This window comes from Taudactylus pleione, unplaced genomic scaffold (assembly GCF_031769625.1).
Source record: "Taudactylus pleione unplaced genomic scaffold, aTauple2 ptg002146l, whole genome shotgun sequence".
Taxonomy (NCBI): domain Eukaryota; kingdom Metazoa; phylum Chordata; class Amphibia; order Anura; family Myobatrachidae; genus Taudactylus; species Taudactylus pleione.
Genome location: NW_028286540.1, coordinates 262501 through 287500, shown reverse-complemented (window position 1 = coordinate 287500; position 25000 = coordinate 262501). Strand labels below are relative to the sequence as shown.

The 25000-nt window shown below is 37.6% G+C and overlaps 13 non-coding genes and 87 pseudogenes across 13 annotated transcripts; all 100 read right to left on the bottom strand.

Annotated features, from left to right (window-relative positions):
• Positions 1 to 59: 59 nt before the first annotated feature.
• On the bottom strand, positions 60 to 178 carry LOC148434884 (5S ribosomal RNA; annotated as a pseudogene).
• Positions 179 to 294: 116 nt separating this feature from the next.
• LOC148434883 (5S ribosomal RNA) lies at positions 295 to 413 on the bottom strand (annotated as a pseudogene).
• Positions 414 to 529: 116 nt separating this feature from the next.
• LOC148434882 (5S ribosomal RNA) lies at positions 530 to 648 on the bottom strand (annotated as a pseudogene).
• A 116-nt stretch (positions 649 to 764) lies between these two features.
• On the bottom strand, positions 765 to 883 carry LOC148434881 (5S ribosomal RNA; annotated as a pseudogene).
• A 117-nt stretch (positions 884 to 1000) lies between these two features.
• On the bottom strand, positions 1001 to 1119 carry LOC148434880 (5S ribosomal RNA; annotated as a pseudogene).
• Positions 1120 to 1235: 116 nt separating this feature from the next.
• On the bottom strand, positions 1236 to 1354 carry LOC148434879 (5S ribosomal RNA; annotated as a pseudogene).
• A 116-nt stretch (positions 1355 to 1470) lies between these two features.
• Positions 1471 to 1589, bottom strand: LOC148434878 (5S ribosomal RNA; annotated as a pseudogene).
• A 351-nt stretch (positions 1590 to 1940) lies between these two features.
• LOC148434877 (5S ribosomal RNA) lies at positions 1941 to 2059 on the bottom strand (annotated as a pseudogene).
• A 116-nt stretch (positions 2060 to 2175) lies between these two features.
• On the bottom strand, positions 2176 to 2294 carry LOC148434876 (5S ribosomal RNA; annotated as a pseudogene).
• A 115-nt stretch (positions 2295 to 2409) lies between these two features.
• On the bottom strand, positions 2410 to 2528 carry LOC148434875 (5S ribosomal RNA). Its single transcript, XR_015876716.1, has one exon. It is a non-coding gene; the product is annotated as a 5S ribosomal RNA (ribosomal RNA).
• Positions 2529 to 2642: 114 nt separating this feature from the next.
• On the bottom strand, positions 2643 to 2761 carry LOC148434874 (5S ribosomal RNA; annotated as a pseudogene).
• Positions 2762 to 2877: 116 nt separating this feature from the next.
• Positions 2878 to 2996, bottom strand: LOC148434873 (5S ribosomal RNA; annotated as a pseudogene).
• Positions 2997 to 3111: 115 nt separating this feature from the next.
• Positions 3112 to 3230, bottom strand: LOC148434872 (5S ribosomal RNA; annotated as a pseudogene).
• A 116-nt stretch (positions 3231 to 3346) lies between these two features.
• On the bottom strand, positions 3347 to 3465 carry LOC148434871 (5S ribosomal RNA; annotated as a pseudogene).
• A 115-nt stretch (positions 3466 to 3580) lies between these two features.
• Positions 3581 to 3699, bottom strand: LOC148434870 (5S ribosomal RNA). Its single transcript, XR_015876660.1, has one exon. It is a non-coding gene; the product is annotated as a 5S ribosomal RNA (ribosomal RNA).
• A 116-nt stretch (positions 3700 to 3815) lies between these two features.
• On the bottom strand, positions 3816 to 3934 carry LOC148434869 (5S ribosomal RNA; annotated as a pseudogene).
• A 116-nt stretch (positions 3935 to 4050) lies between these two features.
• On the bottom strand, positions 4051 to 4169 carry LOC148434868 (5S ribosomal RNA; annotated as a pseudogene).
• Positions 4170 to 4285: 116 nt separating this feature from the next.
• On the bottom strand, positions 4286 to 4404 carry LOC148434867 (5S ribosomal RNA; annotated as a pseudogene).
• Positions 4405 to 4520: 116 nt separating this feature from the next.
• On the bottom strand, positions 4521 to 4639 carry LOC148434866 (5S ribosomal RNA; annotated as a pseudogene).
• A 117-nt stretch (positions 4640 to 4756) lies between these two features.
• LOC148434865 (5S ribosomal RNA) lies at positions 4757 to 4875 on the bottom strand (annotated as a pseudogene).
• A 116-nt stretch (positions 4876 to 4991) lies between these two features.
• LOC148434864 (5S ribosomal RNA) lies at positions 4992 to 5110 on the bottom strand (annotated as a pseudogene).
• Positions 5111 to 5226: 116 nt separating this feature from the next.
• Positions 5227 to 5345, bottom strand: LOC148434863 (5S ribosomal RNA; annotated as a pseudogene).
• Positions 5346 to 5696: 351 nt separating this feature from the next.
• On the bottom strand, positions 5697 to 5815 carry LOC148434862 (5S ribosomal RNA; annotated as a pseudogene).
• A 116-nt stretch (positions 5816 to 5931) lies between these two features.
• On the bottom strand, positions 5932 to 6050 carry LOC148434861 (5S ribosomal RNA; annotated as a pseudogene).
• Positions 6051 to 6165: 115 nt separating this feature from the next.
• LOC148434860 (5S ribosomal RNA) lies at positions 6166 to 6284 on the bottom strand. The gene has a single exon (XR_015876715.1). It is a non-coding gene; the product is annotated as a 5S ribosomal RNA (ribosomal RNA).
• A 114-nt stretch (positions 6285 to 6398) lies between these two features.
• Positions 6399 to 6517, bottom strand: LOC148434859 (5S ribosomal RNA; annotated as a pseudogene).
• A 116-nt stretch (positions 6518 to 6633) lies between these two features.
• LOC148434858 (5S ribosomal RNA) lies at positions 6634 to 6752 on the bottom strand (annotated as a pseudogene).
• A 111-nt stretch (positions 6753 to 6863) lies between these two features.
• Positions 6864 to 6982, bottom strand: LOC148434857 (5S ribosomal RNA; annotated as a pseudogene).
• A 116-nt stretch (positions 6983 to 7098) lies between these two features.
• On the bottom strand, positions 7099 to 7217 carry LOC148434856 (5S ribosomal RNA; annotated as a pseudogene).
• A 115-nt stretch (positions 7218 to 7332) lies between these two features.
• LOC148434855 (5S ribosomal RNA) lies at positions 7333 to 7451 on the bottom strand (annotated as a pseudogene).
• Positions 7452 to 7573: 122 nt separating this feature from the next.
• On the bottom strand, positions 7574 to 7692 carry LOC148434854 (5S ribosomal RNA; annotated as a pseudogene).
• A 116-nt stretch (positions 7693 to 7808) lies between these two features.
• On the bottom strand, positions 7809 to 7927 carry LOC148434853 (5S ribosomal RNA; annotated as a pseudogene).
• A 115-nt stretch (positions 7928 to 8042) lies between these two features.
• LOC148434852 (5S ribosomal RNA) lies at positions 8043 to 8161 on the bottom strand (annotated as a pseudogene).
• Positions 8162 to 8277: 116 nt separating this feature from the next.
• On the bottom strand, positions 8278 to 8396 carry LOC148434851 (5S ribosomal RNA; annotated as a pseudogene).
• Positions 8397 to 8513: 117 nt separating this feature from the next.
• Positions 8514 to 8632, bottom strand: LOC148434850 (5S ribosomal RNA; annotated as a pseudogene).
• A 116-nt stretch (positions 8633 to 8748) lies between these two features.
• On the bottom strand, positions 8749 to 8867 carry LOC148434849 (5S ribosomal RNA; annotated as a pseudogene).
• Positions 8868 to 8983: 116 nt separating this feature from the next.
• On the bottom strand, positions 8984 to 9102 carry LOC148434848 (5S ribosomal RNA; annotated as a pseudogene).
• A 116-nt stretch (positions 9103 to 9218) lies between these two features.
• LOC148434847 (5S ribosomal RNA) lies at positions 9219 to 9337 on the bottom strand (annotated as a pseudogene).
• A 115-nt stretch (positions 9338 to 9452) lies between these two features.
• LOC148434846 (5S ribosomal RNA) lies at positions 9453 to 9571 on the bottom strand (annotated as a pseudogene).
• Positions 9572 to 9687: 116 nt separating this feature from the next.
• On the bottom strand, positions 9688 to 9806 carry LOC148434845 (5S ribosomal RNA; annotated as a pseudogene).
• A 115-nt stretch (positions 9807 to 9921) lies between these two features.
• On the bottom strand, positions 9922 to 10040 carry LOC148434844 (5S ribosomal RNA; annotated as a pseudogene).
• A 116-nt stretch (positions 10041 to 10156) lies between these two features.
• LOC148434843 (5S ribosomal RNA) lies at positions 10157 to 10275 on the bottom strand (annotated as a pseudogene).
• A 117-nt stretch (positions 10276 to 10392) lies between these two features.
• On the bottom strand, positions 10393 to 10511 carry LOC148434842 (5S ribosomal RNA; annotated as a pseudogene).
• A 116-nt stretch (positions 10512 to 10627) lies between these two features.
• Positions 10628 to 10746, bottom strand: LOC148434841 (5S ribosomal RNA; annotated as a pseudogene).
• Positions 10747 to 10862: 116 nt separating this feature from the next.
• LOC148434840 (5S ribosomal RNA) lies at positions 10863 to 10981 on the bottom strand (annotated as a pseudogene).
• A 116-nt stretch (positions 10982 to 11097) lies between these two features.
• Positions 11098 to 11216, bottom strand: LOC148434839 (5S ribosomal RNA; annotated as a pseudogene).
• A 117-nt stretch (positions 11217 to 11333) lies between these two features.
• LOC148434838 (5S ribosomal RNA) lies at positions 11334 to 11452 on the bottom strand (annotated as a pseudogene).
• Positions 11453 to 11803: 351 nt separating this feature from the next.
• On the bottom strand, positions 11804 to 11922 carry LOC148434837 (5S ribosomal RNA; annotated as a pseudogene).
• A 116-nt stretch (positions 11923 to 12038) lies between these two features.
• LOC148434836 (5S ribosomal RNA) lies at positions 12039 to 12157 on the bottom strand. Its single transcript, XR_015876658.1, has one exon. It is a non-coding gene; the product is annotated as a 5S ribosomal RNA (ribosomal RNA).
• A 115-nt stretch (positions 12158 to 12272) lies between these two features.
• Positions 12273 to 12391, bottom strand: LOC148434835 (5S ribosomal RNA; annotated as a pseudogene).
• A 117-nt stretch (positions 12392 to 12508) lies between these two features.
• LOC148434834 (5S ribosomal RNA) lies at positions 12509 to 12627 on the bottom strand (annotated as a pseudogene).
• Positions 12628 to 12743: 116 nt separating this feature from the next.
• On the bottom strand, positions 12744 to 12862 carry LOC148434833 (5S ribosomal RNA; annotated as a pseudogene).
• Positions 12863 to 12977: 115 nt separating this feature from the next.
• On the bottom strand, positions 12978 to 13096 carry LOC148434832 (5S ribosomal RNA; annotated as a pseudogene).
• Positions 13097 to 13447: 351 nt separating this feature from the next.
• On the bottom strand, positions 13448 to 13566 carry LOC148434831 (5S ribosomal RNA; annotated as a pseudogene).
• Positions 13567 to 13681: 115 nt separating this feature from the next.
• On the bottom strand, positions 13682 to 13800 carry LOC148434830 (5S ribosomal RNA; annotated as a pseudogene).
• A 116-nt stretch (positions 13801 to 13916) lies between these two features.
• On the bottom strand, positions 13917 to 14035 carry LOC148434829 (5S ribosomal RNA). The gene has a single exon (XR_015876656.1). It is a non-coding gene; the product is annotated as a 5S ribosomal RNA (ribosomal RNA).
• Positions 14036 to 14150: 115 nt separating this feature from the next.
• LOC148434828 (5S ribosomal RNA) lies at positions 14151 to 14269 on the bottom strand (annotated as a pseudogene).
• A 117-nt stretch (positions 14270 to 14386) lies between these two features.
• Positions 14387 to 14505, bottom strand: LOC148434827 (5S ribosomal RNA; annotated as a pseudogene).
• Positions 14506 to 14621: 116 nt separating this feature from the next.
• LOC148434826 (5S ribosomal RNA) lies at positions 14622 to 14740 on the bottom strand (annotated as a pseudogene).
• Positions 14741 to 14855: 115 nt separating this feature from the next.
• Positions 14856 to 14974, bottom strand: LOC148434825 (5S ribosomal RNA). Its single transcript, XR_015876714.1, has one exon. It is a non-coding gene; the product is annotated as a 5S ribosomal RNA (ribosomal RNA).
• Positions 14975 to 15090: 116 nt separating this feature from the next.
• LOC148434824 (5S ribosomal RNA) lies at positions 15091 to 15209 on the bottom strand (annotated as a pseudogene).
• Positions 15210 to 15320: 111 nt separating this feature from the next.
• On the bottom strand, positions 15321 to 15439 carry LOC148434823 (5S ribosomal RNA; annotated as a pseudogene).
• A 116-nt stretch (positions 15440 to 15555) lies between these two features.
• On the bottom strand, positions 15556 to 15674 carry LOC148434822 (5S ribosomal RNA; annotated as a pseudogene).
• A 116-nt stretch (positions 15675 to 15790) lies between these two features.
• On the bottom strand, positions 15791 to 15909 carry LOC148434821 (5S ribosomal RNA; annotated as a pseudogene).
• Positions 15910 to 16024: 115 nt separating this feature from the next.
• Positions 16025 to 16143, bottom strand: LOC148434820 (5S ribosomal RNA; annotated as a pseudogene).
• A 115-nt stretch (positions 16144 to 16258) lies between these two features.
• LOC148434819 (5S ribosomal RNA) lies at positions 16259 to 16377 on the bottom strand (annotated as a pseudogene).
• Positions 16378 to 16494: 117 nt separating this feature from the next.
• On the bottom strand, positions 16495 to 16613 carry LOC148434818 (5S ribosomal RNA; annotated as a pseudogene).
• A 116-nt stretch (positions 16614 to 16729) lies between these two features.
• Positions 16730 to 16848, bottom strand: LOC148434817 (5S ribosomal RNA). Its single transcript, XR_015876712.1, has one exon. It is a non-coding gene; the product is annotated as a 5S ribosomal RNA (ribosomal RNA).
• A 115-nt stretch (positions 16849 to 16963) lies between these two features.
• LOC148434816 (5S ribosomal RNA) lies at positions 16964 to 17082 on the bottom strand. The gene has a single exon (XR_015876711.1). It is a non-coding gene; the product is annotated as a 5S ribosomal RNA (ribosomal RNA).
• Positions 17083 to 17198: 116 nt separating this feature from the next.
• On the bottom strand, positions 17199 to 17317 carry LOC148434815 (5S ribosomal RNA; annotated as a pseudogene).
• Positions 17318 to 17428: 111 nt separating this feature from the next.
• Positions 17429 to 17547, bottom strand: LOC148434814 (5S ribosomal RNA; annotated as a pseudogene).
• Positions 17548 to 17663: 116 nt separating this feature from the next.
• LOC148434813 (5S ribosomal RNA) lies at positions 17664 to 17782 on the bottom strand (annotated as a pseudogene).
• Positions 17783 to 17898: 116 nt separating this feature from the next.
• On the bottom strand, positions 17899 to 18017 carry LOC148434812 (5S ribosomal RNA; annotated as a pseudogene).
• Positions 18018 to 18132: 115 nt separating this feature from the next.
• Positions 18133 to 18251, bottom strand: LOC148434811 (5S ribosomal RNA; annotated as a pseudogene).
• Positions 18252 to 18366: 115 nt separating this feature from the next.
• On the bottom strand, positions 18367 to 18485 carry LOC148434810 (5S ribosomal RNA; annotated as a pseudogene).
• Positions 18486 to 18601: 116 nt separating this feature from the next.
• Positions 18602 to 18720, bottom strand: LOC148434809 (5S ribosomal RNA; annotated as a pseudogene).
• A 116-nt stretch (positions 18721 to 18836) lies between these two features.
• On the bottom strand, positions 18837 to 18955 carry LOC148434808 (5S ribosomal RNA; annotated as a pseudogene).
• Positions 18956 to 19305: 350 nt separating this feature from the next.
• Positions 19306 to 19424, bottom strand: LOC148434807 (5S ribosomal RNA; annotated as a pseudogene).
• Positions 19425 to 19540: 116 nt separating this feature from the next.
• Positions 19541 to 19659, bottom strand: LOC148434806 (5S ribosomal RNA; annotated as a pseudogene).
• A 116-nt stretch (positions 19660 to 19775) lies between these two features.
• On the bottom strand, positions 19776 to 19894 carry LOC148434805 (5S ribosomal RNA; annotated as a pseudogene).
• Positions 19895 to 20010: 116 nt separating this feature from the next.
• LOC148434804 (5S ribosomal RNA) lies at positions 20011 to 20129 on the bottom strand (annotated as a pseudogene).
• A 116-nt stretch (positions 20130 to 20245) lies between these two features.
• Positions 20246 to 20364, bottom strand: LOC148434803 (5S ribosomal RNA; annotated as a pseudogene).
• A 351-nt stretch (positions 20365 to 20715) lies between these two features.
• LOC148434802 (5S ribosomal RNA) lies at positions 20716 to 20834 on the bottom strand (annotated as a pseudogene).
• Positions 20835 to 20950: 116 nt separating this feature from the next.
• LOC148434801 (5S ribosomal RNA) lies at positions 20951 to 21069 on the bottom strand. The gene has a single exon (XR_015876723.1). It is a non-coding gene; the product is annotated as a 5S ribosomal RNA (ribosomal RNA).
• A 115-nt stretch (positions 21070 to 21184) lies between these two features.
• LOC148434800 (5S ribosomal RNA) lies at positions 21185 to 21303 on the bottom strand (annotated as a pseudogene).
• A 116-nt stretch (positions 21304 to 21419) lies between these two features.
• LOC148434799 (5S ribosomal RNA) lies at positions 21420 to 21538 on the bottom strand. The gene has a single exon (XR_015876684.1). It is a non-coding gene; the product is annotated as a 5S ribosomal RNA (ribosomal RNA).
• A 116-nt stretch (positions 21539 to 21654) lies between these two features.
• LOC148434798 (5S ribosomal RNA) lies at positions 21655 to 21773 on the bottom strand (annotated as a pseudogene).
• Positions 21774 to 21889: 116 nt separating this feature from the next.
• Positions 21890 to 22008, bottom strand: LOC148434797 (5S ribosomal RNA; annotated as a pseudogene).
• A 116-nt stretch (positions 22009 to 22124) lies between these two features.
• On the bottom strand, positions 22125 to 22243 carry LOC148434796 (5S ribosomal RNA; annotated as a pseudogene).
• A 116-nt stretch (positions 22244 to 22359) lies between these two features.
• On the bottom strand, positions 22360 to 22478 carry LOC148434795 (5S ribosomal RNA; annotated as a pseudogene).
• A 351-nt stretch (positions 22479 to 22829) lies between these two features.
• LOC148434794 (5S ribosomal RNA) lies at positions 22830 to 22948 on the bottom strand (annotated as a pseudogene).
• A 116-nt stretch (positions 22949 to 23064) lies between these two features.
• LOC148434793 (5S ribosomal RNA) lies at positions 23065 to 23183 on the bottom strand. The gene has a single exon (XR_015876722.1). It is a non-coding gene; the product is annotated as a 5S ribosomal RNA (ribosomal RNA).
• Positions 23184 to 23298: 115 nt separating this feature from the next.
• LOC148434792 (5S ribosomal RNA) lies at positions 23299 to 23417 on the bottom strand (annotated as a pseudogene).
• A 116-nt stretch (positions 23418 to 23533) lies between these two features.
• On the bottom strand, positions 23534 to 23652 carry LOC148434791 (5S ribosomal RNA). The gene has a single exon (XR_015876683.1). It is a non-coding gene; the product is annotated as a 5S ribosomal RNA (ribosomal RNA).
• Positions 23653 to 23768: 116 nt separating this feature from the next.
• Positions 23769 to 23887, bottom strand: LOC148434790 (5S ribosomal RNA; annotated as a pseudogene).
• A 115-nt stretch (positions 23888 to 24002) lies between these two features.
• Positions 24003 to 24121, bottom strand: LOC148434789 (5S ribosomal RNA; annotated as a pseudogene).
• A 116-nt stretch (positions 24122 to 24237) lies between these two features.
• LOC148434788 (5S ribosomal RNA) lies at positions 24238 to 24356 on the bottom strand (annotated as a pseudogene).
• Positions 24357 to 24466: 110 nt separating this feature from the next.
• On the bottom strand, positions 24467 to 24585 carry LOC148434787 (5S ribosomal RNA; annotated as a pseudogene).
• Positions 24586 to 24701: 116 nt separating this feature from the next.
• On the bottom strand, positions 24702 to 24820 carry LOC148434786 (5S ribosomal RNA). Its single transcript, XR_015876654.1, has one exon. It is a non-coding gene; the product is annotated as a 5S ribosomal RNA (ribosomal RNA).
• A 116-nt stretch (positions 24821 to 24936) lies between these two features.
• The window catches only part of LOC148434785 (5S ribosomal RNA), a 120-nt pseudogene continuing 56 nt past the window's right edge, over positions 24937 to 25000 (bottom strand).

Here is a 25000-nt window from a genome sequence, read left to right as displayed (position 1 = left end):
TAAATTGAAAAAATGAAATGTAAAATGTAATAGAAAAGAATGTTTTGGTTGTCTAAAATTACCTACAGCACCTGGTATTCCCAGGTGGTCTCCCATCCAAGTACAAACGAGGCCCAACACTGCATAGCTTCCAAGATCAGACAAGATTGGGCATGTCCAGTGTGGTTTGGCTGTAGGTGCTAAAAAGCATTAAATTTAGACCTCTATTACTTCTTAACTCAAGTAAATTCATTGATAAGTTGAAAAAATTAAATTTAAAATGTAATAGAAAAGAATGTTATGGTAGTATAAAATTACCTACAGCTCCTGGTATTCCCAGGTGGTCTCCCATCCAAGTACTAACCAGGCCCAACACTGCATAGCTTCCAAGATCAGACGAGATTGGGGATGTCCACTGTGGTTTGGCTGTAGGTGCTCAAAAGCGTTAAATTTAGACCGCTTTTACTTCTTAACACAAGTAAATTCATTGATAAGTTGAAAAAATTAAATGTAAAATGTAATAGAAAAGAATGTTATGGCAGTATAAAATTACCTACAGCACCTGGGATTCCTAGGTAGTCTCCCATCCAAGTACTAACCAGGCCCAACACTGCTTAGCTTCCCAGATCAGACGAGATTGGGCATGTCCAGTGTGGTTTGGCTGTAGGTGCTCAAAAACATTAACTTTAGACCTCTATTACTTCTTAACTCAAGTAAATTCATTGATAAGTTGAAAAAATGAAATGTAAAATGTAATAGAAAAGAATGTTATGGCAGTATAAAATTACCTACAGCACCTGGGATTCCTAGGTGGTCTCCTATCCAAGTACTAACCAGGTCCAACACTGCATAGCTTCCAAGATCAGACGAGATTGGGCATGTCCAGTGTGGTTTGGCTGTAGGTGCTCAAAAAACATTAACTTTAGACCTCTTTTACTTCTTAACTCAAGTAAATTCATTGATAAGTTGAAAAAATTAAATGTAAAATGTAATAGAAAAGAATGTTATGGCTGCATAAAATTACCTACAGCACCTGGTATTCCCAGGTGGTCTCCCATCCAAGTACTAACCAGGCACAACACTGCATAGCTTCCAAGATCAGACGAGATTGGGCATGTCCAGTGTGGTTTGGCTGTAGGTGCTCAAAAACATTAACTTTAGACCTCTATTACTTCTTAACTCAAGTAAATTCATTGATAAGTTGAAAAATTTAAATGTAAAATGTAATAGAAAAGAATGTTCTGGCAGTATAAAATTACCTACAGCTCCTGGTATCCCCAGGTGGTCTCCCATCCAAGTACTAACCAGGCCCAACACTGCATAGCTTCCAAGATCAGAAGAGATTGTGCATGTCCACTGTGGTTTGGCTGTAGGTGCTCAAAAGCATTAAATTTAGACCGCTTTTACTTCTTAACACAAGTAAATTCATTGATAAGTTGAAAAAATTAAATGTACAATGTAATAGAAAAGAATGTTATGGCAGTTTAAAATTACCTACAGCACCTGGGATTCCTAGGTAGTCTCCCATCCAAGTAGTAACCAGTCCCAACACTGCATAGCTTCCAAGATCAGACGAGATTGGGCATGTCCAGTGTGGTTTGGCTGTAGGTGCTCAAAAACAATAACTTTAGACGTGTATTGCTTCTTAACTCAAGTAAATTCATTGATAAGTTGAAAAAATTAAATGTAAAATGTAATAGAAAAGAATGTTATGGCAGTATAAAATTACCTACTGCACCTGGTTTTCCCAGGTGGTCTCCCATCCAAGTTCTGACCTTACCCAACACTGCATAACTACCAAGATAAGACGAGATTGGGCATGTCCAGTGTGGATTGGCTGTAGGTGCTCAGAAGTATTAACTTTAGACCTCTATTACTTCTTAACTCAAGGAAATTCATTGATAAGTTGAAAAAATTAAATGTAAAATGTAATAGAAAAGAATGTTCTGGCAGTATAAAATTACCTACATCTCCTGGTATTCCCAGGTGGTCTCCCATCCAAGTACTAACCAGGCCCAACACTGCATAGCTTCCAAGATCAGACGAGATTGGGCATGTCCACTGTGGTTTGGCTGTAGGTGCTCAAAAGCATTAAATTTAGACCGCTTTTACTTCTTAACTCAAGTAAATGCATTGATAAATTGAAAAAATTATATGTAAAATGTAATAGAAAAGAATGTTATGGCAGTATAAAATTACCTACAGCACCTGGTATTCCCAGGTGGTCTCCCATCCAAGTACTAACCAGTCCCAACACTGCATAGTTTCCAAGATCAGACGAGATTGGGCATGTCCAGTGTGGTTTGGCTGTAGGTGCCAAAAGCATTAAATTTATACCGCTATTACTTCTTAACTCAAGTAAATTCATTGATAAGTTGAAAAAATTAAATGTAAAATGTAATAGAAAAGAATGTTATGGCAGTATAAAATTACCTACAGCACCTGGTATTCCCAGGTGGTCTCCCATCCAAGTACTAACCAGGCCCAACACTGCATAGCTTCCAAGATCAGACGAGATTGGGCATGTCCAGTGTGGTTTGACTGTAGGTGCTCAAAAACATTAACTTTAGACCTCTTTTACTTCTTAACTCAAGTAAATTCAATGATAAGTTGTAAAATTAAATGTAAAATATAATAGAAAGAATGTTATGGCAGTATAAAATTACCTACAGCTCCTGGTATTCCCAGGTGGTCTCCCATCCAAGTACTAACCAGGCCCAACACTGCATAGCTTCCAAGATCAGACAAGATTGGGCATGTCCACTGTGGTTTGGCTGTAGGTGCTCAAAAACATTAACTTTAGACCTCTTTTACTTCTTTACTCAAGTAAATTCAATGATAAGTTGAAAAAATTAAATGTAAAATGTAATAGAAAAGAATGTTATGGCAGTATAAAATTACCTACAGAACCTGGGATTCCAAGGTAGTCTCCCATCCAAGTACAAACCAGTCCCAACACTGCATAGCTTCCAAGATCAGACGAGATTGGGCATGTCCAGTGTGGTTTGGCTGTAGGTGCTAAAAGCCTTAACTTTAGACCTCTTTTACTTCTTAACTCAAGTAAATTCATTGATAAGTTGAAAAAATTATATGTAAAATGTAATAGAAAAGAATGTTATGGCTGCATAAAATTACCTACATCACCTGGTATTCACAGGTGGTTTCCCATCCAAGTACTAACCAGGCCCAACACTGCATAGCTTCCAAGATCAGACGAGATTGGGCATGTCCAGTGTGGTTTGGCTGTAGGTGCTCAAAAACATTAACTTTAGACCTCTATTACTTCTTAACTCAAGTAAATTCATTGATAAGTTGAAAAAATTAAATTTAAAATGTAATAGAAAAGAATGTTATGGCACTATAAAATTACCTACAGCACCTGGTAATCCCAGGTGGTCTCCCATCCAAGTACTAACCAGGCCCAACACTGCATAGCTATCAAGTTCAGACGAGATTGGGCATGTCCAGTGTGGTTTGGCTGTAGGTGCTAAAAAACATAAACTTTAGACCTCTTTTACTTCTTAACTCAAGTAAATTCAATGATAAGTTGAAAAATGAAATGTAAAATGTAATAGAAAAGAATGTTATGGCAGTATAAAATTACCTACAGCACCTGGTATTCCCAGGTGGTCTCCCATCCAAGTACTAACCAGGCCCAACACTGCATAGCTTCCAAGATCAGACGAGATTGGGCATGTCCAGTGTGGTTTGGCTGTAGGTGCTCAAAAACATTAACTTTAGACCTCTTTTACTTCTTAACTCAATTAAATTCATTGATAAGTTGAAAAAATGAAATGTAAAATGTAATAGAAAAGAATGTTTTGGTTGTCTAAAATTACCTACAGCACCTGGTATTCCCAGGTGGTCTCCCATCCAAGTACAAACGAGGCCCAACATTGCATAGCTTCCAAGATCAGACAAGATTGGGCATGTCCAGTGTGGTTTGGCTGTAGGTGCTAAAAAGCATTAAATTTAGACCTCTATTACTTCTTAACTCAAGTAAATTCATTGATAAGTTGAAAAAATTAAATTTAAAATTTAATAGAAAAGAATGTTATGGTAGTATAAAATTACCTACAGCTCCTGGTATTCCCAGGTGGTCTCCCATCCAAGTACTAACCAGGCCCAACACTGCATAGCTTCCAAGATCAGACGAGATTGGGGATGTCCACTGTGGTTTGGCTGTAGGTGCTCAAAAGCGTTAAATTTAGACCGCTTTTACTTCTTAACACAAGTAAATTCATTGATAAGTTGAAAAAATTAAATGTAAAATGTAATAGAAAAGAATGTTATGGCAGTATAAAATTACCTACAGCACCTGGGATTCCTAGGTAGTCTCCCATCCAAGTACTAACCAGGCCCAACACTGCTTAGCTTCCCAGATCAGACGAGATTGGGCATGTCCAGTGTGGTTTGGCTGTAGGTGCTCAAAAACATTAACTTTAGACCTCTATTACTTCTTAACTCAAGTAAATTCATTGATAAGTTGAAAAAATGAAATGTAAAATGTAATAGAAAAGAATGTTATGGCAGTATAAAATTACCTACAGCACCTGGGATTCCTAGGTGGTCTCCTATCCAAGTACTAACCAGGTCCAACACTGCATAGCTTCCAAGATCAGACGAGATTGGGCATGTCCAGTGTGGTTTGGCTGTAGGTGCTCAAAAAACATTAACTTTAGACCTCTTTTACTTCTTAACTCAAGTAAATTCATTGATAAGTTGAAAAAATTAAATGTAAAATGTAACAGAAAAGAATGTTATGGCTGCATAAAATTACCTACAGCACCTGGTATTCCCAGGTGGTCTCCCATCCAAGTACTAACCAGGCACAACACTGCATAGCTTCCAAGATCAGACGAGATTGGGCATGTCCAGTGTGGTTTGGCAGTAGGTGCTCAAAAACATTAACTTTAGACCTCTATTACTTCTTAACTCAAGTAAATTCATTGATAAGTTGAAAAATTTAAATGTAAAATGTAATAGAAAAGAATGTTCTGGCAGTATAAAATTACCTACAGCTCCTGGTATTCCCAGGTGGTCTCCCATCCAAGTACTAACCAGGCCCAACACTGCATAGCTTCCAAGATCAGAAGAGATTGTGCATGTCCACTGTGGTTTGGCTGTAGGTGCTCAAAAGCATTAAATTTAGACCGCATTTACTTCTTAACACAAGTAAATTCATTGATAAGTTGAAAAAATTAAATGTACAATGTAATAGAAAAGAATGTTATGGCAGTTTAAAATTACCTACAGCACCTGGGATTCCTAGGTAGTCTCCCATCCAAGTAGTAACCAGTCCCAACACTGCATAGCTTCCAAGATCAGACGAGATTGGGCATGTCCAGTGTGGTTTGGCTGTAGGTGCTCAAAAACAATAACTTTAGACGTGTATTACTTCTTAACTCAAGTAAATTCATTGATAAGTTGAAAAAATTAAATGTAAAATGTAATAGAAAAGAATGTTATGGCAGTATAAAATTACCTACTGCACCTGGTTTTCCCAGGTGGTCTCCCATCCAAGTTCTGACCTTACCCAACACTGCATAACTACCAAGATAAGACGAGATTGGGCATGTCCAGTGTGGATTGGCTGTAGGTGCTCAGAAGTATTAACTTTAGACCTCTATTACTTCTTAACTCAAGGAAATTCATTGATAAGTTGAAAAAATTAAATGTAAAATGTAATAGAAAAGAATGTTCTGGCAGTATAAAATTACCTACATCTCCTGGTATTCCCAGGTGGTCTCCCATCCAAGTACTAACCAGGCCCAACACTGCATAGCTTCCAAGATCAGACGAGATTGGGCATGTCCACTGTGGTTTGGCTGTAGGTGCTCAAAAGCATTAAATTTAGACCGCTTTTACTTCTTAACTCAAGTAAATGCATTGATAAATTGAAAAAATTATATGTAAAATGTAATAGAAAAGAATGTTATGGCAGTATAAAATTACCTACAGCACCTGGTATTCCCAGGTGGTCTCCCATCCAAGTACTAACCAGTCCCAACACTGCATAGTTTCCAAGATCAGACGAGATTGGGCATGTCCAGTGTGGTTTGGCTGTAGGTGCCAAAAGCATTAAATTTATACCGCTATTACTTCTTAACTCAAGTAAATTCATTGATAAGTTGAAAAAATTAAATGTAAAATGTAATAGAAAAGAATGTTATGGCAGTATAAAATTACCTACAGCACCTGGTATTCCCAGGTGGTCTCCCATCCAAGTACTAACCAGGCCCAACACTGCATAGCTTCCAAGATCAGACGAGATTGGGCATGTCCAGTGTGGTTTGACTGTAGGTGCTCAAAAACATTAACTTTAGACCTCTTTTACTTCTTAACTCAAGTAAATTCAATGATAAGTTGTAAAATTAAATGTAAAATATAATAGAAAGAATGTTATGGCAGTATAAAATTACCTACAGCTCCTGGTATTCCCAGGTGGTCTCCCATCCAAGTACTAACCAGGCCCAACACTGCATAGCTTCCAAGATCAGACGAGATTGGGCATGTCCAGTGTGGTTTGGCTGTAGGTGCTCAAAAACATTAACTTTAGACCTCTTTTACTTCTTAACTCAAGTATATTCATTGATAAGTTGAAAAAATTAAATGTAAAATGTTCTAGAAAAGAATGTTATGGCAGTATAAAATTACCTACAGCACCTTGTATTCACAGGTGGTCTCCCATCCAAGTACAAACCAGGCCAAACACTGCATAGCTTCCAAGATCAGACGAGATTGGGCATGTCCAGTGTGGTTTGACTGTAGGTGCTCAAAAACATTAACTTTAGACATCTTTTACTTCTTTACTCAAGTAAATTCATTGATAAGTTGAAAAAATTAAATGTAAAATGTAATAGACTGTTATGGCAGTATAAAATTACCTACAGCACCTGGGATTCCTAGGTGGTCTCCCATCCAAGTACTAACCAGGCCCAACACTGCATAGCTTCCAAGATCAGACGAGATTGGGCATGTCCACTGTGGTTTGGCTGTAGGTGCTCAAAAACATTAACTTTAGACCTCTTTTACTTCTTTACTCAAGTAAATTCATTGATAAGTTGAAAAAATTAAATGTAAAATGTAATAGAAAAGAATGTTCTGGCAGTATAAAATTACCTACAGAACCTGGGATTCCTAGGTAGTCTCCCATCCAAGTACAAACCAGTCCCAACACTGCATAGCTTCCAAGATCAGACGAGATTGGGCATGTCCAGTGTGGTTTGGCTGTAGGTTCTAAAAGCCTTAACTTTAGACCTCTTTTACTTCTTTACTCAAGTAAATTCATTGATAAGTTGAAAAAATTATATGTAAAATGTAATAGAAAAGAGTGTTATGGCAGTATAAAATTACCTACAGCACCTGGGATTCCTAGGTGGTCTCCCATCCAAGTACTAACCAGGTCCAACACTGCATAGCTTCCAAAATCAGACGAGATTGGGCATGTCCAGTGTGGTTTGGCTGTAGGTGCTCATAAACATTAACTTTAACTTTAGACCTCTTTTACTTCTTAACTCAAGTAAATTCATTGATAAGTTGAAAAAATTAAATGTAAAATGTAATAGAAAAGAATGTTATGGCTGCATAAAATTACCTACAGCACCTGGTATTCCCAGGTGGTCTCCCATCCAAGTACTAACCAGGCCCAACAGTGCATAGCTTCCAAGATCAGAAGAGATTGGGCATGTCCAGTGTGGTTTGGCTGTAGGTGCTCAAAAACATTAACTTTAGACCTCTATTACTTCTTAACTCAAGTAAATTCATTGATAAGTTGAAAAAATTAAATTTAAAATGTAATAGAAAAGAATGTTATGGCACTATAAAATTACCTACAGCACCTGGTAATCCCAGGTGGTCTCCCATCCAAGTACTAACCAGGCCCAACACTGCATAGCTTCCAAGATCAGACGAGATTGGGCATGTCCAGTGTGGTTTGGCTGTAGGTGCTCAAAAGTATTAACTTTAGACCTCTTTTACTTCTTAACTCAAGTAAATTCAATGATAAGTTGAAAAATGAAATGTAAAATGTTATAGAAAAGAATGTTATGGCAGTATAAAATTACCTACAGCTCCTGGTATTCCCAGGTGGTCTCCCATCCAAGTACTAACCAGGCCCAACACTGCATAGCTTCCAAGATCAGACGAGATTGGGCATGTCCAGTGTGTTTTGGCTGTAGGTGCTCAAAAACATTAACTTTAGACCTCTATTACTTCTTAACTCAAGTAAATTCATTGATAAGTTGAAAAAATGAAATGTAAAATGTAATAGAAAAGAATGTTATGGCAGTATAAAATTACCTACAGCACCTGGGATTCCTAGGTGGTCTCCTATCCAAGTACTAACCAGGTCCAACACTGCATAGCTTCCAAGATCAGACGAGATTGGGCATGTCCAGTGTGGTTTGGCTGTAGGTGCTCAAAAACATTAACTTTAGACCTCTTTTACTTCTTAACTCAAGTAAATTCATTGATAAGTTGAAAAAATGAAATGTAAAATGTAATAGAAAAGGATGATTTTGGCTGTCTAAAATTACCTACAGCACCTGGTATTCCCAGGTGGTCTCCCATCCAAGTACTAACCAGGCACAACACTGCATAGCTTCCAAGATCAGAGGAGATTGGGCATGTCCAGTGTGGTTTGGCAGTAGGTGCTCAAAAACATTAACTTTAGACCTCTAATACTTCTTAACTCAAGTAAATTCATTGATAAGTTGAAAAATTTAAATGTAAAATGTAATAGAAAAGAATGTTCTGGCAGTATAAAATTACATACAGCTCCTGGTATTCCCAGGTGGTCTCCCATCCAAGTACTAACCAGGCCCAACACTGCATAGCTTCCAAGATCAGACGAGATTGGGCATGTCCACTGTGGTTTGGCTGTAGGTGCTCAAAAGCGTTAAATTTAGACCGCTTTTACTTCTTAACACAAGTAAATTCATTGATAAGTTGAAAAAATTAAATGTAAAATGTAATAGAAAAGAATGTTATGGCAGTTTAAAATTACCTACAGCACCTGGGATTCCTAGGTAGTCTCCCATCCAAGTAGTAACCAGTCCCAACACTGCATAGCTTCCAAGATCAGACGAGATTGGGCATGTCCAGTGTGGTTTGGCTGTAGGTGCTCAAAAACATTAACTTTAGACCTGTATTACTTCTTAACTCAAGGAAATTCATTGATAAGTTGAAAAAATCAAATGTAAAATGTAATAGAAAAGACTGTAATGGCAGTATAAAATTACCTACAGCACCTGGTATTCCCAGGTGGTTTCCCATCCAAGTAGTAACCAGGCCCAACACTGCATAGCTTCCAAGATCAGACGAGATTGGGCATGTCCAGTGTGGTTTGGCTGTAGGTGCTCAAAAACATTAACTTTAGACCTTTTTTACTTCTTAACTCAAGTAAATTCAATGATAAGTTGAAAAATGAAATGTAAAATGTAATAGAAAAGAATGTTATGGCAGTATAAAATTACCTACAGCATCTGGTTTTCCCAGGTGGTCTCCCATCTAAGTACTAACCAGGCCCAACACTGCATAGCTTCCAAGATCAGACGAGATTGGGCATGTCCAGTGTGGTTTGGCTGTAGTTGCTCAAAAACATTAACTTTAGACCTCTATTACTTCTTAACTCAAGTAAATTCATTGATAAGTTGAAAAAATTAAATTTAAAATGTAATAGAAAAGAATGTTATGGCACTATAAAATTACCTACAGCACCTGGTAATCCCAGGTGGTCTCCCATCCAAGTACTAACCAGGCCCAACACTGCATAGCTTCCAAGATCAGACGAGATTGGGCATGTCCAGTGTGGTTTGGCTGTAGGTGCTCAAAAGTATTAACTTTAGACCTCTTTTACTTCTTAACTCAAGTAAATTCAATGATAAGTTGAAAAATGAAATGTAAAATGTTATAGAAAAGAATGTTATGGCAGTATAAAATTACCTACAGCTCCTGGTATTCCCAGGTGGTCTCCCATCCAAGTACTAACCAGGCCCAACACTGCATAGCTTCCAAGATCAGACGAGATTGGGCATGTCCAGTGTGTTTTGGCTGTAGGTGCTCAAAAACATTAACTTTAGACCTCTATTACTTCTTAACTCAAGTAAATTCATTGATAAGTTGAAAAAATGAAATGTAAAATGTAATAGAAAAGAATGTTATGGCAGTATAAAATTACCTACAGCACCTGGGATTCCTAGGTGGTCTCCTATCCAAGTACTAACCAGGTCCAACACTGCATAGCTTCCAAGATCAGACGAGATTGGGCATGTCCAGTGTGGTTTGGCTGTAGGTGCTCAAAAACATTAACTTTAGACCTCTTTTACTTCTTAACTCAAGTAAATTCATTGATAAGTTGAAAAAATGAAATGTAAAATGTAATAGAAAAGAATGATTTTGGCTGTCTAAAATTACCTACAGCACCTGGTATTCCCAGGTGGTCTCCCATCCAAGTACTAACCAGGCACAACACTGCATAGCTTCCAAGATCAGAGGAGATTGGGCATGTCCAGTGTGGTTTGGCAGTAGTTGCTCAAAAACATTAACTTTAGACCTCTAATACTTCTTAACTCAAGTAAATTCATTGATAAGTTGAAAAATTTAAATGTAAAATGTAATAGAAAAGAATGTTCTGGCAGTATAAAATTACATACAGCTCCTGGTATTCCCAGGTGGTCTCCCATCCAAGTACTAACCAGGCCCAACACTGCATAGCTTCCAAGATCAGACGAGATTGGGCATGTCCACTGTGGTTTGGCTGTAGGTGCTCAAAAGCGTTAAATTTAGACCGCTTTTACTTCTTAACACAAGTAAATTCATTGATAAGTTGAAAAAATTAAATGTAAAATGTAATAGAAAAGAATGTTATGGCAGTTTAAAATTACCTACAGCACCTGGGATTCCTAGGTAGTCTCCCATCCAAGTAGTAACCAGTCCCAACACTGCATAGCTTCCAAGATCAGACGAGATTGGGCATGTCCAGTGTGGTTTGGCTGTAGGTGCTCAAAAACATTAACTTTAGACCTGTATTACTTCTTAACTCAAGGAAATTCATTGATAAGTTGAAAAAATCAAATGTAAAATGTAATAGAAAAGACTGTTATGGCAGTATAAAATTACCTACAGCACCTGGTATTCCCAGGTGGTTTCCCATCCAAGTAGTAACCAGGCCCAACACTGCATAGCTTCCAAGATCAGACGAGATTGGGCATCTCCAGTGTGGTTTGGCTGTAGGTGCTCAAAAACATTAACTTTAGACCTCTTTTACTTCTTAACTCAAGTAAATTCATTGATAAGTTGAAAAAATCAAATGTAAAATGTAATAAAAAAGAATGATTTTGGCTGTCTAAAATTACCTACAGCTCCTGGTATTCCCAGGTGGTCTCCCATCCAAGTACAAACCAGGCCCAACACTGCATAGCTTCCAAGATCAGACAAGATTGGGCATGTCCAGTGTGGTTTGACTGTAGATGCTCAAAATCATTAACTTTAGACCTGTATTACTTCTTAACTCAAGTAAATTCATTGATAAGTTGAAAAAATTAAATGTAAAATGTAATAGAAAAGAATGTTATGGCAGTATAAAATTACCTACTGCACCTGCTTTTCCCAGGTGGTCTCCCATCCAAGTTCTGACCATACCCAACACTGCATAGCTACCAAGATAAGACGAGATTGGGCATGTCCAGTGTGGATTGGCTGTAGGTTCTCAAAAGTATTAACTTTAGACCTCTATTACTTCTTAACTCAAGGAAATTCATTGATAAGTTGAAAAAATTAAATGTAAAATGTAATAGAAAAGAATGTTCTGGCAGTATAAAATTACCTACAGCTCCTGGTATTCCCAGGTGGTCTCCCATCCAAGTACTAACCAGGCCCAACACTGCATAACTTCCAAGATCAGACGAGATTGGGCATGTCCACTGTGGTTTGGCTGTAGGTGCTCAAAAGCGTTAAATTTAGACCGCTTTTATTTCTTAACTCAAGTAAATTCAATGTTAAGTTGAAAAAATTAAATGTAAAATGTAATAGAAAAGACTGTTATGGCAGTATAAAATTACCTACAGCACCTGGTATTCCCAGGTGGTCTCCCATCCAAGTACTAACCAGGCCCAACACTGCATAGCTTCCAAGATCAGACGAGATTGGGCATGTCCAGTGTGGTTTGGCTGTAGGTGCTCAAAAACATTAACTTTAGACCTCTTTTACTTCTTAACTCAAGTAAATTCAATGATAAGTTGAAAAATGAAATGTAAAATGTAATAGAAAAGAATGTTATGGCAGTATAAAATTACCTACAGCACCTAGTATTCCCAGGTGGTCTCCGATCTAAGTACTAACCAGGCCCAACAATGCATAGCTTCCAAGATCAGACGAGATTGGGCATGTCCAGTGTGGTTTGGCTGTAGGTGCTCAAAAACATTAACTTTAGACCGCTTTTACTTCTTAACTCAAGTAAATTCATTGATAAGTTGAAAAAATGAAATGTAAAATGTAATAGAAAAGAATGATTTTGGCTGTCTAAAATTACCTACAGCACCTGGTATTCCCAGGTGGTCTCCCATCCAAGTACAAACCAGGCCCAACACTGCATAGCTTCCAAGATCAGACGAGATTGGGCATGTCCAGTGTGGTTTGGCTGTAGGTGCTCAAAAGTATTAAATTTAGACCTCTATTACTTCTTTACTCAAGTAAATTCATTGATAAGATGAAAAAATTAAATGTAAAATGTAATAGAAAAGAATGTTATGGCAGTATAAAATTACCTACAGCTCCTGGTATTCCCAGGTCGTCTCCCATCCAAGTACTAACCAGGCCCAACACTGCATAGCTTCCAAGATCAGTCGAGATTGGGCATGTCCAGTGTGGTTTGGCTGTAGGTGCTCAAAAACATTAACTTTAGACCTCTTTTACTTCTTAACTCAAGTAAATTCAATGATAAGTTGAAAAATGAAATGTAAAATGTAATAGAAAAGAATGTTATGGCAGTATAAAATTACCTACAGCACCTGGTATTCCCAGGTGTTCTCCCATCCAAGTACAAACCAGGCCCAACACTGCATAGCTTCCAAGATCAGACAAGATTGGGCATGTCCAGTGTGGTTTGACTGTAGATGCTCAAAATCATTAACTTTAGACCTGTATTACTTCTTAACTCAAGTAAATTCATTGATAAGTTGAAAAAATTAAATGTAAAATGTAATAGAAAAGAATGTTATGGCAGTATAAAATTACCTACTGCACCTGGTTTTCCCAGGTGGTCTCCCATCCAAGTTCTGACCATACCCAACACTGCATAGCTACCAAGATAAGACGAGATTGGGCATGTCCAGTGTGGATTGGCTGTAGGTGCTCAAAAGTATTAACTTTAGACCTCTATTACTTCTTAACTCAAGGAAATTCATTGATAAGTTGAAAAAATTAAATGTAAAATGTAATAGAAAAGAAAGTTCTGGCAGTATAAAATTACCTACAGCTCCTGGTATTCCCAGGTGGTCTCCCATCCAAGTACTAACCAGGCCCAACACTGCATAGCTTCCAAGATCAGACGAGATTGGGCATGTCCACTGTGGTTTGGCTGTAGGTGCTCAAAAGCATTAAATTTAGACCTCTTTTACTTCTTAACTCAAGTAAATTCAATGATAAGTTGAAAAATTAAATGTAAAATGTAATAGAAAAGAATGTTAAGGCAGTATAAAATTACCTACAGCTCCTGGTATTCCCAGGTGGTCTCCCATCCAAGTACTAACCAGGCCCAACACTGCATAGCTTCCAAGATCAGACGAGATTGGGCATGTCCAGTGTGGTTTGGCTGTAGGTGCTCAAAACCATTAACTTTAGACCTCTATTACTTCTTAACTCAAGTAAATTCATTGATAAGTTGAAAAAATTAAATGTAAAATGTAATAGAAAAGACTGTTATGGCAGTATAAAATTACCTACAGCACCTGGTATTCCCAGGTGGTCTCCCATCCAAGTACTAACCAGGCCCAACACTGCATAGCTTCCAAGATCAGACGAGATTGGGCATGTCCAGTGTGGTTTGGCTGTAGGTGCTCAAAAACATTAACTTTAGACCTCTTTTACTTCTTAACTCAAGTAAATTCAATGATAAGTTGAAAAATGAAATGTAAAATGAAATAGAAAAGAATGTTATGGCAGTATAAAATTACCTACAGCACCTGGTATTCCCAGGTGGTCTCCGATCTAAGTACTAACCAGGCCCAACAATGCATAGCTTCCAAGATCAGACGAGATTGGGCATGTCCAGTGTGGTTTGGCTGTAGGTGCTCAAAAACATTAACTTTAGACCGCTTTTACTTCTTAACTCAAGTAAATTCATTGATAAGTTGAAAAAATGAAATGTAAAATGTAATAGAAAAGAATGATTTTGGCTGTCTAAAATTACCTACAGCACCTGGTATTCCCAGGTGGTCTCCCATCCAAGTACAAACCAGGCCCAACACTGCATAGCTTCCAAGATCAGACGAGATTGGGCATGTCCAGTGTGGTTTGGCTGTAGGTGCTCAAAAGTATTAAATTTAGACCTCTATTACTTCTTTACTCAAGTAAATTCATTGATAAGATGAAAAAATTAAATGTAAAATGTAATAGAAAAGAATGTTATGGCAGTATAAAATTACCTACAGCTCCTGGTATTCCCAGGTCGTCTCCCATCCAAGTACTAACCAGGCCCAACACTGCATAGCTTCCAAGATCAGACGAGATTGGGCATGTCCAGTGTGGTTTGACTGTAGGTGCTCAAAAACATTAACTTTAGACCTCTTTTACTTCTTAACTCAAGTAAATTCAATGATAAGTTGTAAAATTAAATGTAAAATATAATAGAAAAGAATGTTATGGCAGTATAAAATTACCTACAGCACCTGGTATTCCCAGGTGGTCTCCCATCCAAGTACTAACCAGGCCCAACACTGCATAGCTTCCAAGATCAGACGAGATTGGGCATGTCCAGTGTGGTTTGACTGTAGGTGCTCAAAAACATTAACTTTAGACCTCTTTTACTTCTTAACTCAAGTAAATTCATTGATAAGTTGAAAAAATTAAATGTAAAATGTTCTAGAAAAGAATGTTATGGCAGTATAAAATTACCTACAGCACCTTGTATTCCCAGGTGGTCTCCCATCCAAGTACAAACCAGGCCAAACACTGCATAGCTTCCAAGATCAGACGAGATTGGGCATGTCCAGTGTGGTGTGGCTGTAGGTGCTCAAAGACATTAACTTTAGACCTCTTTTACTTCTTTACTCAAGTAAATTCATTGATAAGTTGAAAAAATTAAATGTAAAATGTAATAGACTGTTATGGCAGTATAAAATTACCTACAGCACCTGGGATTCCTAGGTGGTCTCCCATCCAAGTACTAACCAGGTCCAACACTGCATAGCTTCCAAAATCAGACGAGATTGGGCATGTCCAGTGTGGTTTGGCTGTAGGTGCTCATAAACATTAACTTTAGACATCTTTTACTTCTTAACTCAAGTAAATTCATTGATAAGTTGAAAAAATTAAATGTAAAATGTAATAGAAAAGAATGTTATGGCTGCATAAAATTACCTACAGCACCTGGTATTCCCAGGTGGTCTCCCATCCAAGTTCTAACCAGTCCCAACACTGCATAGATTCCAAGATCAGACGAGATTGGGCATTTCCAGTGTGGTTTGGCTGTAGGTGCTCAAAAACATTAACTTTAGACCTCTATTACTTCTTAACTCAAGTAAATTCATTGATAAGTTGAAAAAAATAAATTTAAAATGTAATAGAAAAGAATGTTATGGCACTATAAAATTACCTACAGCACCTGGTAATCCCAGGTGGTCTCCCATCCAAGTACTAACCAGGCCCAACACTGCATAGCTTCCAAGATCAGACGAGATTGGGCATGTCCAGTGTGGTTTGGCTGTAGGTGCTCAAAAATGTAAACTTTAGACCTCTTTTACTTCTTAACTCAAGTAAATTCAATGATAAGTTGAAAAATGAAATGTAAAATGTTATAGAAAAGAATGTTATGACAGTATAAAATTACCTACAGCACCTGGTATTCCCAGGTGGTCTCCCATCCAAGTACTAACCAGGCCCAACACTGCATAGTTTCCAAGATCAGTTGAGATTGGGCATGTCCAGTGTGGTTTGGCTGTAGGTGCTCAAAAACATTAACTATAGACCTCTTTTACTTCTTAACTCAAGTAAATTCATTGATAAGTTGAAAAAATGAAATGTAAAATGTAATAGAAAGAATGTTTTGGTTGTCTAAAATTACCTACAGCACCTGGTATTCCCAGGTGGTCTCCCATCCAAGTACAAACGAGGCCCAACACTGCATAGTTTCCAAGATCAGACGAGATTGGGCATGTCCAGTGTGGTTTGGCTGTAGGTGCTCAAAAGCATTAAATTTAGACCTCTATTACTTCTTAACTCAAGTAAATTCATTGATAAGTTTAAAAAAATTAAATGTAAAATGTAATAGAAAAGAATGTTATGGTAGTTTAAAATTACCTACAGCTCCTGGTATTCCCAGGTGGTCTCCCATCCAAGTACTAACCAGGCCCAACACTGCATAGCTTCCAAGATGAGACGAGATTGGGCATGTCCACTGTGGTTTGGCTGTAGGTGCTCAAAAGCGTTAAATTTAGACCTCTTTTACTTCTTAACTCAAGTAAATTCATTGATAAGTTGAAAAAATTAAATGTAAAATTTAATAGAAAAGAATGTTATGGCAGTATAAAATTACCTACAGCACCTGGTATTCCCAGGTGGTCTCCCATCCAAGTACTAACCAGGCCCAACACTGCATAGCTTCCAAGATCAGACGAGATTGGGCATGTCCAGTGTGGTTTGACTGTAGGTGCTCAAAAACATTAACTTTAGACCTCTTTTACTTCTTAACTCAAGTAAATTCAATGATAAGTTGTAAAATTAAATGTAAAATATAATAGAAAAGAATGTTATGGCAGTATAAAATTACCTACAGCACCTGGTATTCCCAGGTGGTCTCCCATCCAAGTACTAACCAGGCCCAACACTGCATAGCTTCCAAGATCAGACGAGATTGGGCATGTCCAGTGTGGTTTGACTGTAGGTGCTCAAAAACATTAACTTTAGACCTCTTTTACTTCTTAACTCAAGTAAATTCATTGATAAGTTGAAAAAATTAAATGTAAAATGTTCTAGAAAAGAATGTTATGGCAGTATAAAATTACCTACAGCACCTTGTATTCCCAGGTGGTCTCCCATCCAAGTACAAACCAGGCCAAACACTGCATAGCTTCCAAGATCAGACGAGATTGGGCATGTCCAGTGTGGTGTGGCTGTAGGTGCTCAAAGACATTAACTTTAGACCTCTTTTACTTCTTTACTCAAGTAAATTCATTGATAAGTTGAAAAAATTAAATGTAAAATGTAATAGACTGTTATGGCAGTATAAAATTACCTACAGCACCTGGGATTCCTAGGTGGTCTCCCATCCAAGTACTAACCAGGTCCAACACTGCATAGCTTCCAAAATCAGACGAGATTGGGCATGTCCAGTGTGGTTTGGCTGTAGGTGCTCATAAACATTAACTTTAGACATCTTTTACTTCTTAACTCAAGTAAATTCATTGATAAGTTGAAAAAATTAAATGTAAAATGTAATAGAAAAGAATGTTATGGCTGCATAAAATTACCTACAGCACCTGGTATTCCCAGGTGGTCTCCCATCCAAGTTCTAACCAGTCCCAACACTGCATAGATTCCAAGATCAGACAAGATTGGGCATTTCCAGTGTGGTTTGGCTGTAGGTGCTCAAAAACATTAACTTTAGACCTCTATTACTTCTTAACTCAAGTAAATTCATTGATAAGTTGAAAAAAATAAATTTAAAATGTAATAGAAAAGAATGTTATGGCACAATAAAATTACCTACAGCACCTGGTAATCCCAGGTGGTCTCCCATCCAAGTACTAACCAGGCCCAACACTGCATAGCTTCCAAGATCAGACGAGATTGGGCATGTCCAGTGTGGTTTGGCTGTAGGTGCTCAAAAATGTAAACTTTAGACCTCTTTTACTTCTTAACTCAAGTAAATTCAATGATAAGTTGAAAAATGAAATGTAAAATGTTATAGAAAAGAATGTTATGACAGTATAAAATTACCTACAGCACCTGGTATTCCCAGGTGGTCTCCCATCCAAGTACTAACCAGGCCCAACACTGCATAGCTTCCAAGATCAGTTGAGATTGGGCATGTCCAGTGTGGTTTGGCTGTAGGTGCTCAAAAACATTAACTATAGACCTCTTTTACTTCTTAACTCAAGTAAATTCATTGATAAGTTGAAAAAATGAAATGTAAAATGTAATAGAAAGAATGTTTTGGTTGTCTAAAATTACCTACAGCACCTGGTATTCCCAGGTGGTCTCCCATCCAAGTACAAACGAGGCCCAACACTGCATAGTTTCCAAGATCAGACGAGATTGGGCATGTCCAGTGTGGTTTGGCTGTAGGTGCTCAAAAGCATTAAATTTAGACCTCTATTACTTCTTAACTCAAGTAAATTCATTGATAAGTTGAAAAAATTAAATGTAAAATGTAATAGAAAAGAATGTTATGGTAGTTTAAAATTACCTACAGCTCCTGGTATTCCCAGGTGGTCTCCCATCCAAGTACTAACCAGGCCCAACACTGCATAGCTTCCAAGATGAGACGAGATTGGGCATGTCCACTGTGGTTTGGCTGTAGGTGCTCAAAAGCGTTAAATTTAGACCGCTTTTACTTCTTAACACAAGTAAATTCATTGATAAGTTGAAAAAATTAAATGTAAAATGTAATAGAAAAGAATGTTATGGCAGTATAAAATTACCTACAGCACCTAGGATTCCTAGGTAGTCTCCCATCCAAGTACTAACCAGTCCCAACACTGCATAGCTTCCAAGATCAGACGAGATTGGGCATATCCAGTGTGGTTTGGCTGTAGGTGCTCAAAAACATTAACTTTAGACCTCTATTACTTCTTAACTCAAGTAAATTCATTAATAAGTTGAAAAAATTAAATGTAAAATGTAATAGAAAAGAATGTTATGGCAGTATAAAATTACCTACTGCACCTGGTTTTCGCAGGTGGTCTCCCATCCAAGTACTGACCATGCCCAACACTGCATAGCTACCAAGATAAAACGAGATGGGGCATGTCCAGTGTGGATTGGCTGTAGGTGCTCAAAAGTATTAACTTTAGACCTCTTTTACTTCTTAACTCAAGTAAATTCAATGATAAGTTGAAAAATTAAATGTAAAATGTAATAGAAAAGAATGTTATGGCAGTATAAAATTACCTACAGCTCCTGGTATTCCCAGGTGGTCTCCCATCCAAGTACTAACCAGGCCCAACACTGCATAGCTTCCAAGATCAGACGAGATTGGGCATGTCCAGTGTGGTTTGGCTGTAGGTGCTCAAAAACATTAACTTTAGACCTCTATTACTTCTTAACTCAAGTAAATTCATTGATAAGTTGAAAAAATGAAATGTAAAATGTAATAGAAAAGAATGTTATGGCAGTATAAAATTACCTACAGCACCTGGGATTCCTAGGTGGTCTCCTATCCAAGTACTAACCAGGTCCAACACTGCATAGCTTCCAAGATCAGACGAGATTGGGCATGTCCAGTGTGGTTTGGCTGTAGGTGCTCAAAAACATTAACTTTAGACCTCTTTTACTTCTTAACTCAAGTAAATTCATTGATAAGTTGAAAAAATTAAATGTAAAATGTAATAGAAAAGAATGTTATGGCTGCATAAAATTACCTACAGCACCTGGTATTCCCAGGTGGTCTCCCATCCAAGTACTAACCAGGCACAACACTGCATAGCTTCCAAGATCAGACGAGATTGGGCATGTCCAGTGTGGTTTGGCAGTAGGTGCTCAAAAACATTAACTTTAGACCTCTATTACTTCTTAACTCAAGTAAATTCATTGATAAGTTGAAAAATTTAAATGTAAAATGTAATAGAAAAGAATGTTCTGGCAGTATAAAATTACCTACAGCTCCTGGTATTCCCAGGTGGTCTCCCATCCAAGTACTAACCAGGCCCAACACTGCATAGCTTCCAAGATCAGACGAGATTGGGCATGTCCACTGTGGTTTGGCTGTAGGTGCTCAAAAGCATTAAATTTAGACCGCTTTTACTTCTTAACACAAGTAAATTCATTGATAAGTTGAAAAAATTAAATGTAAAATGTAATAGAAAAGAATGTTATGGCAGTTTAAAATTACCTACAGCACCTGGGATTCCTAGGTAGTCTCCCATCCAAGTAGTAACCAGCCCCAACACTGCATAGCTTCCAAGATCAGACGAGATTGGGCATGTCCAGTGTGGTTTGGCTGTAGGTGCTTAAAAACATTAACTTTAGACCTGTATTACTTCTTAACTCAAGTAAATTCATTGATAAGTTGAAAAAATTAAATGTAAAATGTAATAGAAAAGAATGTTATGGCAGTATAAAATTACCTACTGCACCTGGTTTTCCCAGGTGGTCTCCCATCCAAGTTCTGACCTTACCCAACACTGCATAACTACCAAGATAAGACGAGATTGGGCATGTCCAGTGTGGATTGGCTGTAGGTGCTCAGAAGTATTAACTTTAGACCTCTATTACTTCTTAACTCAAGGAAATTCATTGATAAGTTGAAAAAATTAAATGTAAAATGTAATAGAAAAGAATGTTCTGGTAGTTTAAAAATACCTACATCTCCTGGTATTCCCAGGTGGTCTCCCATCCAAGTACTAACCAGGCCCAAAACTGCATAGCTTCCAAGATCAGACGAGATTGGGCATGTCCACTGTGGTTTGGCTGTAGGTGCTCAAAATCATTAAATTTAGACCGCTTTTACTTCTTAACACAAGTAAATTCATTGATAAGTTGAAAAAATCAAATGTAAAATGTAATAGAAAAGACTGTTATGGCAGTATAAAATTACCTACAGCACCTGGTATTCCCAGGTGGTTTCCCATCCAAGTACTAACCAGGCCCAACACTGCATAGCTTCCAAGATCAGACGAGATTGGGCATGTCCAGTGTGGTTTGGCTGTAGGTGCTCAAAAACATTAACTTTAGACCTCTTTTACTTCTTAACTCAAGTAAATTCAATGATAAGTTGAAAAATGAAATGTAAAATGTAATAGAAAAGAATGTTCTGGCAGTATAAAATTACCTACAGCTCCTGGTATTCCCAGGTGGTCTCCCATCCAAGTACTAACCAGGCCCAACACTGCATAACTTCCAAGATCAGACGAGATTGGGCATGTCCACTGTGGTTTGGCTGTAGGTGCTCAAAAGCATTAAATTTAGACCGCTTTTATTTCTTAACTCAAGTAAATTCAATGTTAAGTTGAAAAAATTAAATGTAAAATGTAATAGAAAAGAATGTTATGGCAGTATAAAATTACCTACAGCACCTGGTATTCCCAGGTGGTCTCCCATCCAAGTACTAACCAGGCCCAACACTGCATAGCTTCCAAGATCAGACGAGATTGGGCATGTCCAGTGTGGTCTGGCTGTAGGTGCTCAAAACCATTAACTTTATACAGCTATTACTTCTTAACTCAAGTAAATTCATTGATAAGTTGAAAAAATGAAATGTAAAATGTAATAGAAAAGAATGTTATGGCAGTATAAAATTACCTACAGCACCTGGGATTCCTAGGTGGTCTCCTATCCAAGTACTAACCAGGTCCAACACTGCATAGCTTCCAAGATCAGACGAGATTGGGCATGTCCAGTGTGGTTTGGCTGTAGGTGCTCAAAAACATTAACTTTAGACCTCTTTTACTTCTTAACTCAAGTAAATTCATTGATAAGTTGAAAAAATTAAATGTAAAATGTAATAGAAAAGAATGTTATGGCTGCATAAAATTACCTACAGCACCTGGTATTCCCAGGTGGTCTCCCATCCAAGTACTAACCAGGCACAACACTGCATAGCTTCCAAGATCAGACGAGATTGGGCATGTCCAGTGTGGTTTGGCAGTAGGTGCTCAAAAACATTAACTTTAGACCTCTATTACTTCTTAACTCAAGTAAATTCATTGATAAGTTGAAAAATTTAAATGTAAAATGTAATAGAAAAGAATGTTCTGGCAGTATAAAATTACCTACAGCTCCTGGTATTCCCAGGTGGTCTCCCATCCAAGTACTAACCAGGCCCAACACTGCATAGCTTCCAAGATCAGACGAGATTGGGCATGTCCACTGTGGTTTGGCTGTAGGTGCTCAAAAGCATTAAATTTAGACCGCTTTTACTTCTTAACACAAGTAAATTCATTGATAAGTTGAAAAAATTAAATGTAAAATGTAATAGAAAAGAATGTTATGGCAGTTTAAAATTACCTACAGCACCTGGGATTCCTAGGTAGTCTCCCATCCAAGTAGTAACCAGCCCCAACACTGCATAGCTTCCAAGATCAGACGAGATTGGGCATGTCCAGTGTGGTTTGGCTGTAGGTGCTTAAAAACATTAACTTTAGACCTGTATTACTTCTTAACTCAAGTAAATTCATTGATAAGTTGAAAAAATTAAATGTAAAATGTAATAGAAAAGAATGTTATGGCAGTATAAAATTACCTACTGCACCTGGTTTTCCCAGGTGGTCTCCCATCCAAGTTCTGACCTTACCCAACACTGCATAACTACCAAGATAAGACGAGATTGGGCATGTCCAGTGTGGATTGGCTGTAGGTGCTCAGAAGTATTAACTTTAGACCTCTATTACTTCTTAACTCAAGGAAATTCATTGATAAGTTGAAAAAATTAAATGTAAAATGTAATAGAAAAGAATGTTCTGGTAGTTTAAAAATACCTACATCTCCTGGTATTCCCAGGTGGTCTCCCATCCAAGTACTAACCAGGCCCAAAACTGCATAGCTTCCAAGATCAGACGAGATTGGGCATGTCCACTGTGGTTTGGCTGTAGGTGCTCAAAATCATTAAATTTAGACCGCTTTTACTTCTTAACACAAGTAAATTCATTGATAAGTTGAAAAAATCAAATGTAAAATGTAATAGAAAAGACTGTTATGGCAGTATAAAATTACCTACAGCACCTGGTATTCCCAGGTGGTTTCCCATCCAAGTACTAACCAGGCCCAACACTGCATAGCTTCCAAGATCAGACGAGATTGGGCATGTCCAGTGTGGTTTGGCTGTAGGTGCTCAAAAACATTAACTTTAGACCTCTTTTACTTCTTAACTCAAGTAAATTCAATGATAAGTTGAAAAATGAAATGTAAAATGTAATAGAAAAGAATGTTCTGGCAGTATAAAATTACCTACAGCTCCTGGTATTCCCAGGTGGTCTCCCATCCAAGTACTAACCAGGCCCAACACTGCATAACTTCCAAGATCAGACGAGATTGGGCATGTCCACTGTGGTTTGGCTGTAGGTGCTCAAAAGCATTAAATTTAGACCGCTTTTATTTCTTAACTCAAGTAAATTCAATGTTAAGTTGAAAAAATTAAATGTAAAATGTAATAGAAAAGAATGTTATGGCAGTATAAAATTACCTACAGCACCTGGTATTCCCAGGTGGTCTCCCATCCAAGTACTAACCAGGCCCAACACTGCATAGCTTCCAAGATCAGACGAGATTGGGCATGTCCAGTGTGGTCTGGCTGTAGGTGCTCAAAACCATTAACTTTATACAGCTATTACTTCTTAACTCAAGTAAATTCATTGATAAGTTGAAAAAATTAAATGTAAAATGTAATAGAAAAGAATGTTATGGCAGTATAAAATTACCTACAGCACCTGGTATTCCCAGGTGGTCTCCCATCCAAGTACTAACCAGGCCCAACACTGCATAGCTTCCAAGATCAGACGAGATTGGGGATGTCCAGTGTGGTTTGACTGTAGGTGCTCAAAAACATTAACTTTAGACCTCTTTTACTTCTTAACTCAAGTAAATTCAATGATAAGTTGTAAAATTAAATGTAAAATATAATAGAAAAGAATGTTATGGCAGTATAAAATTACCTACAGCTCCTGGTATTCCAAGGTGGTCTCCCATCGAAGTACTAACCAGGCCCAACACTGCATAGCTTCCAAGATCAAATGAGATTGGGCATGTCCAGTGTGCTTTGGCTGTAGGTGCTCAAAAACATTAACTTTAGACCTCTTTTACTTCTTAACTCAAGTAAATTCATTGATAAGTTGAAAAAATTAAATGTAAAATGTTCTAGAAAAGAATGTTATGGCAGTATAAAATTACCTACAGCACCTTGTATTCCCAGGTGGTCTCCCATCCAAGTACAAACCAGGCCAAACACTGCATAGCTTCCAAGATCAGACGAGATTGGGCATGTCCAGTGTGGTTTGGCTGTAAGTGCTCAAAGACATTAACTTTAGACCTCTTTTACTTCTTTACTCAAGTAAATTCATTGATAAGTTGAAAAATTAAATGTAAAATGTAATAGACTGTTATGGCAGTATATAATTACCTACAGCACCTGGGATTCCTAGGTGGTCTCCCATCCAAGTACTAACCAGGTCCAACACTACATAGCTTCCAAAATCAGATGAGACTGGGCATGTCCAGTGTGGTTTGGCTGTAGGTGCTCATAAACATTAACTTTAGACCTCTTTTACTTCTTAACTCAAGTAAATTCATTGATAAGTTGAAAAAATTAAATGTAAAATGTAATAGAAAAGAATGTTATGGCTGCATAAAATTACCTACAGCACCTGGTATTCCCAGGTGGTCTCCCATCCAAGTACTAACCAGGCCCAACACTGCATAGCTTCCAAGATCAGACGAGATTGGGCATGTCCAGTGTGGTTTGGCTGTAGGTGCTCAAAAACATTAACTTTAGACCTCTATTACTTCTTAACTCAAGTAAATTCATTGATAAGTTGAAAAAATTAAATTTAAAATGAAATAGAAAAGAATGTTATGGCACTATAAAATTACCTACAGCACCTGGTAATCCCAGGTGGTCTCCCATCCAAGTACTAACCTAGGCCCAACACTG